Genomic DNA, 7,465 nt, shown 5'->3' with positions numbered 1-7,465 from the left:
AGGCTGGCTTGTGGGTCTACTAGGTTGACGTGTACTTTGGCTTTGTCAACTTAGTCCACAAACGGTTCTAGCAGCAGTGCCCGTTGGATGTTAATCCAACGGCCGTGCTGCTTCTTCAATATCTGATCTTCTTGCTCCAGCCGCCCAAACCAGCTCCAGTGGGACTGCCTACTCCCGCCTCCTGTAGCCGGCTATGCTGCTGCACAGGCCGCACCGCCCCACCCTACTTCATTGCTGGCCAGGCCATTCCTCTACTCACCCACACCTGCTGTTATTTTCCGGCGATGACAGCCGGACCAGTAAACCCTCGTACTCCCCACCGCGTGGGCAACCATTGCCGAGTCTTCCCGGGCTCCGTGTCGTTCCCTTCCTAGGCCTCGCCATTGTCCACTGTCATGGTGCTCTCGGCGTTGACTGGTCAACATGGTCAACAAACGACATCCATCGGACATGGACTGTATGTGGAGAGGCTGACAGCTGGGTCCACGGCCGCACACAAGGAAATGCCTCCTTATTACGCGCAAAATAATGATTCCTCCACCTGACAGCTGGGACCCACCGGAAGGGCCTCTGTATTTCGCGAAAAAAACATTTCCCCCACTGACAGGTCGGACCCACCAACTATATCTTCGCACGCAAGGAAGTGCCTCCTTATTACGCACAAAAAAATGAATACCCCCCTGCTAGCTGGGACCCACCATAGTGGGAGGATGACTTGTGGGCCAACTAAGTTGACGGGGATGGAGGGCTTTGTCAACTTAGTCAATATGAATGATTCTAGCTCCAGTGACCATACGATGTCCATCCAACGTTCGTAGTGCTTCTTCAACATCTGGTCTTCTTGCTCCAGCCGCCCAAACCAGCGCCGGTCGTGCCGTGTGCTCCTACCTCCCGTGGCCGGCTATGATGCCACGGAGGCCTCACCGCCCCCTACTACTCCCACCGTTGGCCAGGCCATCCCTCTACTCACCCACACCCCCTGTTATTCTGCGGCGACGGCAGCCTCACACCGCAGCCGAACCAGTGAACCTTCGTACTCCTCTCTGCGCGGGCTTCCACTGTCGCGTCTTCCCCGGCTCTGAGTCGTCCCCTTCTTAGGCCTCGCCGTCGTCCACCGCCCTGGTGCTCTCGGCGTGGCATGGTCAACGTGGTCAAGGAACAACTTCCATCGAAAGAGTACTGTACATGGAGAGACTGACAGCTGGGTCCACGGCGGCCGCAAGGAAGTGCCTCCTTATTACGTGCAAAATAATTATTCCTCCACCTGACAGCAGGGACCCACTGAACGGGCCACCGTATTTTGCAAAAAAACATTTCCCCCCTGACTGCTGGGACCCACCAGCTACATCGCCGCACGCAAGCAAGTCCGTCCGGGCAAAAAAAATGATTCGCCCCCCTGACTGCTGGGACCCATCAACTACATCTTCGCATGCAAGGAAGTGTCTGACAGTCGGGACCCACCTGGTCGAAGCGTACTTAGCGTTGTCATTCTGGTCGCGAACGTGTATGTACATATTGGTCGATGTAGAGGCGCGCACGTGTCTTAGTAGAGGCGCGCACGTGTCATAGTAGAGGCGCGCATGTAGCATGTACACGTATGTACAACGGCCAGCGTGCAAGAAAGAAAATACGGCCACGTACGTACATATGGGCGGGGTCTCGAATGCCTACTCGCGCATACGTACGGCCAGGGCTCGTGTACATGGCTGGGTCAGAACGGAGAAACTGCATCGTCGTCGTGTTCATGGGGAGGCAACGTAATGCGTCGTGTTCATGGGGAGACAACGGAATGCGTCTTGTTCATCGGGAGGCAACGGAATGCGTCGTGTTCATCGGGAGGCAACGGAACGCGTGGGAGCCAACCGGCTTGGATGGAACAGGCGATGGAAACGAGGCCTGGCATACCGCAGAACGGAGAAAATGGCCCTGTGTTCGACCGGCCATGTTCGAAGTGGGATCATGTTCATCGGGAGGGGTCTGGCGTACCGCAAAATGGAGAAAACGGACCTCCTACGGTCAAAACGGGGGTCCTGTTGATCGGGAGTGGTGTGGCGTACCGCAAAACGGGTGAAACGGACTTGTGTTGGAGCGCTACGTTCGAAACGGGGGTCCTGTTCATCGGGAGGGGTGTGGCGTACCGCAAAACGGGACTCCACTGGACACTGTTCATCTCCACCGTCGACCTTCTCCAGCCTCCACGGGCTACTGTTCATCCACCGTCGACCTCCTCCAGCCTCCACGGGCTCCTGTTCATCCAGCCTCCACTGCGCGCTACTCCACCGGCTACTGTTCAACCACCCCTCTCCACGGGCTCCTGTTCAACCACCCCTCCACGGGCTACTGTTCATCCACCCCTCCACCGTCTACTGTTCATCCAGCCCTCCACGGGGTCGTCCTGTTCATCCAGCCCTCCACGGGGTCCTGTTCATCCAGCACCAACCGGCTCGATCGATCGGGGTCCTGTTCATCCAGAGGCAATGCCACGGGGTCCTGTTCATCCACCCCCACCGCTCACTGTTCATCCAAACCCGCCCGCAACGCTCACTGTTCATCCAGAGGCAGCATCGGTCGGCTTCAGATAGCAGCAGTAACGAAGGAATCGCTCGATCGGGTTCAGTTAACAGCCATCGATCGATCGCTCGGGTTCAGTAACGCGTAGCCTGTAGTGCAATCACTCGGGTTCTATTAGGCGACGCCTCGCTCGGGTTTAGTTAGAACCCAACGCCTCGCACACACACGCGTACGTGTACGAGAGAAACGCGCCTCGCTCGGCCCCCGACCACCTACCGTAACCGGGAACTCCCCGAAATTTTCCTCGCCCTCGCTGCTACCACGGTTTTTTCCGTCATGGACGGTGTCGTGGTTCTAAGTCTGACAGTAGAGTGGGGGTAGGTATGGAGAGGCAAGGTCCTAGCTATGGAGAGGTTGTAAACACAAGAGATGTACGAGTCCAGGCCCTTCTCAGAGGAAGTAAAAGCCCTACGTCTCGGAGCCCGGAGGCGGTCGAGTGGATTATCCGTATATGAGTTACAGAGTGCCGAACCCTTCTGCCTGTGGAGGGGGGTGGCTTATATAGAGTGCGCCAGGACCCCAGCCAGCCCACGTAATGAAGGGTTTAAGGTGTATTAAGTCCGGGGCGTTACAGGTAACGCCCCACATAAAGTGTCTTTACTATCATAAAGTCTACTTAATTACAAGCCATTGTAGTGCAGAGTGCCTCTTGACCTTCTGGTGGTCGAGTGAGTCTTCGTGGTCGAGTCCTTCAAGTCAGTCGAGTGAGTCCCTCGTTGGTCGACTGGAAGGTGACCTCTTCTAAGAGTGTCCTCGGGCAGGGTACTTAGATCAGGTCTGTGACCCTACCCTAGGTACGTGACTCCATCATTAGCCCCCGAATGGATTGAGGCTTGAGTGATGAAGGAGTTGATGTTGTTTCCGATTAGCTTTCGCATACTGGTCGTGCGTTGTTTTTGAACCAAAAATTCTTTCTGTTGATAGTGAACAACTTTTCTTCAGTCGACTCGATCCATTCTTTTTCTTCGTCGAGTGATCTTTTGGACTTCGCTGATTTCCGAGCGATGGATCGCAGGAAATCCCGCGTCTGGCAGACTGATCTGCCGTCCGCGGATTCCGCGGGATACGGAATTTGGGGGAGCGCGCGAAGCGGAGCGGACCGCGGCGCTCGGATGGAACGGGGCATAGATGCCTCGATTCCCGCGCCGCTTTTTTCGCCACGTATCACGCTTGCGCAACTATTACAGGATATGATTAGATCGACCGGGCCCACCTGTCATCCACTCGGAAGGGATCTTATAAATGCGTCTGGCGAGGGTTTTTTGAACAGTGCCTCAGCATTCTCTCTCTGCCCCCTTCGTCTCCGCCCAACGCGCTCGCTCTCGCCTCCGCACCACTCCTCCTCACGCACCTCGCCGGTAGCCATGGTCAAGGAGAAGACGGCGGCGCTGGAGCGCGCGAAGAAGGCGTCGGCGACGGAGAAGGCGAAGGGAAGATCCACCAGCCGCGGCGGGTCTTCGTCTAGATCTCGCCTGCCGAAAGGCTGGGTCCAGGGAGATTGGATCCAGTCGACCATCACGGAGAAGGATCTCCTCGACATGGCCAACGAGGGCCTGATCCCTCATGGAGCTGCGAGGCTTCCGGGGAAAGAGTGGCAGCCCCAGCCGGAAGAGGGTGAGTGCGTGCTTCTGGCTACCCATGTCGACCGCGGATTCTCTTTGCCGCCGAGCATTTTCTTCCGTGGTTTCTTGAACTTCTTTGGAGCGCAACTCCACCACTTCACCCCGAATTCTATCGCCTATCTTGCCGCGTTTGTGTCCATGTGTGAGAGTTTTCTGGGCTGTCGACCGCATTGGGGCTTGTTCAAGCACATATTCACGTGCCGCTCTCAAACCGTGAAGAAGGCGAGCCCAGGCGACGAAAGAACCCGAGTTGTCCAAATGTGTGGAGGTCTGGGGATCCAGGTGAGGAACAAGAGCACCTTCCCAGCCATGACATTCCCCGAGTCAGTCAGAGGCTGGCAGTCGACCTGGTTCTACTGCCAGGATCAGTCGACACCGGGGCAGTCGAGTGGACTCCCTTAATTTACCATGGACCGAGTGAACAAGCCCTCCTCTCTGAAGTTGATTCCGGAGGAGAAAGCTGACGTGAAGATGCTGATGGAGCGCGTAGTTCAGTTGGTTCGGGAGGGAGTGACGGGTATGGATCTCCTGGAGGTTTTCCTTAGGCGTCGAATCCAGCCTCTTCAGTTCCGGAGCCATTGCATGTGGTTGTACTGCGGGACCGAGGATGTGACTCGGGTCAATCCAGAAACAGTCGACGATACCACTCTGGAAAGGTGGATGGCCGCTGTTACTGGGAACAAAGATAACCCTCGCGGAGCCAGAAGGATTCCTCCACTCGACTGCCACAGTGATCCAAACAAGGTATGTCTGCTCCACTTCCCATTGTATTCTTGTCACATTTATTTCTGTTTTCTCTGCCGATCGGTCGACTGATCTTTGTCTTGATGTCTATCAGGCCCTTACTGAGCTGTACTCGATGCCCAATGGAGCACAGGCTCCGACCGAGGAGGAAGAAGCGAGCGGGGGCGAGAGCCAGGAGGAGGAGTGGGACTCGGACGCCGCTGAGGCTGATGATGATGATGATGACGATGATGATGATGATGATGACGATGAGGACGAGGAAGAGGAGGAGGAGGAGGTCGCACCACCGCGCTCGGAAAGGCGGTCGAAACTTGTTCATGACCCTGCGACCGAACGCGGCGAGGGGGTTGCGACTGTTACACAGTCGACCAAGCGCCCTCGGACCACCTCTCCGGCGCCGACTGAAAAGGCGTCGAAGCAGCCCAGGGCGGCCCCGTCGAAGCCGACCAAGCACCTGCCGAAGATGAAGGTGTCTATCCCCACCATATCAGGGTAATCATGTTGCTTAAGTCTTCTTGTTTTGTGTGAACTTTATCTCTGGTTGGCGCTGGAGTTAGTCGACTAACTCTTTGGAGTTGCAGTGCTGCTACTTCTGAGACCTCGGCCCGGGCTGACGACCATGAGATGGAGGACGCAGCAACCTCAAAACCTGGTACTATACTCTTAACACCGTCTTTAGTCGACTGCCTCATGATCTAATCCTGATTCTTTTCTGTAGCTCCATCCAATGTTGTTATCACTCTCCCTGATGATGATGAAGATGAGGAACCGCTGAAGTACAGAAGGAGTAGGAAAGCGTCTGCCAGCAGGGTGACCCAGGATGTGACGGTGCCTGAGACTCTGGTCGCGGAGGAGGAGAACACCACTCGACACACCGTGTCCTTCGCAGATCCACTGACGAGTGCTCCGCAGCCCTCCCTCTTCACGACGCACCACGTCCCAGAGGACCAAGCTGGCGCAGCGAAGGAGGCGATACGCTAGGCAGGGATCATGATGGAGCAGTTGAAGACCATCCGGGATGCGAGCCAGGCAGCTTACGACGCCAGTTCCGCCCTCCAAAGCAATGTTCAGGTCAGTCGACCACCGTTTGTTCTGTTAGGATATGCTATCAAAAACTTTTCTTTCCAGAATTTATAGTAGTCACCCACTGGGTGTGTCGAGTTAAACTCCGTGTTAGTGGGGGCACGCTGAGTGCACCCGCTGGGTGTAGTCCCCAAGGCTAAGGTCGACTGCTGGCAGTTGGCCTTAGGCTTTATAATTTCAGTCTTTCCGTCATTCGACCATGGCGACTGGATTTCGCAAACCGGTCGACTGGTCGACTCTATCTCCAAGGCTAAGGTCGACTGCTGGCAGTCGGTCTTAGGCTTCATAAGTTCAGTCTTAAACTCCGTGTTAGCGGGGGCACGCTGAGTGCACCCGCTGGGTGTAGTCCCCAAGGCTAAGGTCGACTGCTGGCAGTTGGCCTTAGGCTTTATAATTTCAGTCTTTCCGTCATTCGACCATGGCGACTGGATTTCGCAAACCGGTCGACTGGTCGACTCTGTCTCCAAGGCTAAGGTCGACTGCTGGCAGTCGGTCTTAGGCTTCATAAGTTCAGTCTTAAACTCCGTGTTAGCGGGGGCATGCTGAGTGCACCCGCTGGGTGTAGTCCCCAAGGCTAAGGTCGACTGCTGGCAGTTGGCCTTAGGCTTTATAATTTCAGTCTTTCCGTCATTCGACCATGGCGACTGGATTTCGCAAACCGGTCGACTGGTCGACTCTGTCTCCAAGGCTAAGGTCGACTGCTGGCAGTCGGTCTTAGGCTTCATAAGTTCAGTCTTAAACTCCGTGTTAGCAGGGGCACGCTGAGTGCACCCGCTGGGTGTAGTCCCCAAGGCTAAGGTCGACTGCTGGCAGTCGGCCTTAGGCTTTATAATTTCAGTCTTTCCGTCATTCGACTATGGCGAATGGATTTCGCAAACCGGTGGGGGCACGCTGAGTGCACCCACTAGGTGTAGTCCCCGAGACTGTGGTCGACTGCTTGCAGTCGATTATAGTCTTAAATAATATATCTCTTTTTTATTTCTTTTGAGGTCGACTGGTCGACTCTATCTTCAATAGGATTAGTGGGGGCACGCTGAGTGCACCCACTGGGTGTAGTCCCCGAGACTACGGTCGAATGCTTGTATTCGGCTGTAGTCTTAGAAACGCGTGATTTTTCCTTTTTCACTCGGAAGTGAATTATATTTGACATTTAGTCGATTGGTTCTTCGCAGAACTCCTGTGATCTTGTGGCTCGCTACTCTGAGCTGGAAAACAAGCACATTCAGCTCGAGCTGAAATTGAAGCTGGTTCAGGAGAATCTGACGAAGGCAAAGGAGGAGACCGAAGGTATGTTTGGTGAGACCTTGACGACTGCTTTTTCCCTTCATTTGTTTCAAAATCTGATCTTGCTGTAACTTGCAGGTAAGGTGAGGGAGGCCCAACGGAAGAAAGACCTTGAACTAGCTGAGAAGATCAAGCTTGTTGACGAGAAGTTAGCTTCAGTC

Source organism: Triticum dicoccoides, chromosome 5B (genome assembly GCF_002162155.2).
Source record: "Triticum dicoccoides isolate Atlit2015 ecotype Zavitan chromosome 5B, WEW_v2.0, whole genome shotgun sequence".
Taxonomy (NCBI): domain Eukaryota; kingdom Viridiplantae; phylum Streptophyta; class Magnoliopsida; order Poales; family Poaceae; genus Triticum; species Triticum dicoccoides.
The sequence above is the reverse complement of the archived record's forward strand: the minus strand, read 5'-3'. Positions refer to the sequence as shown.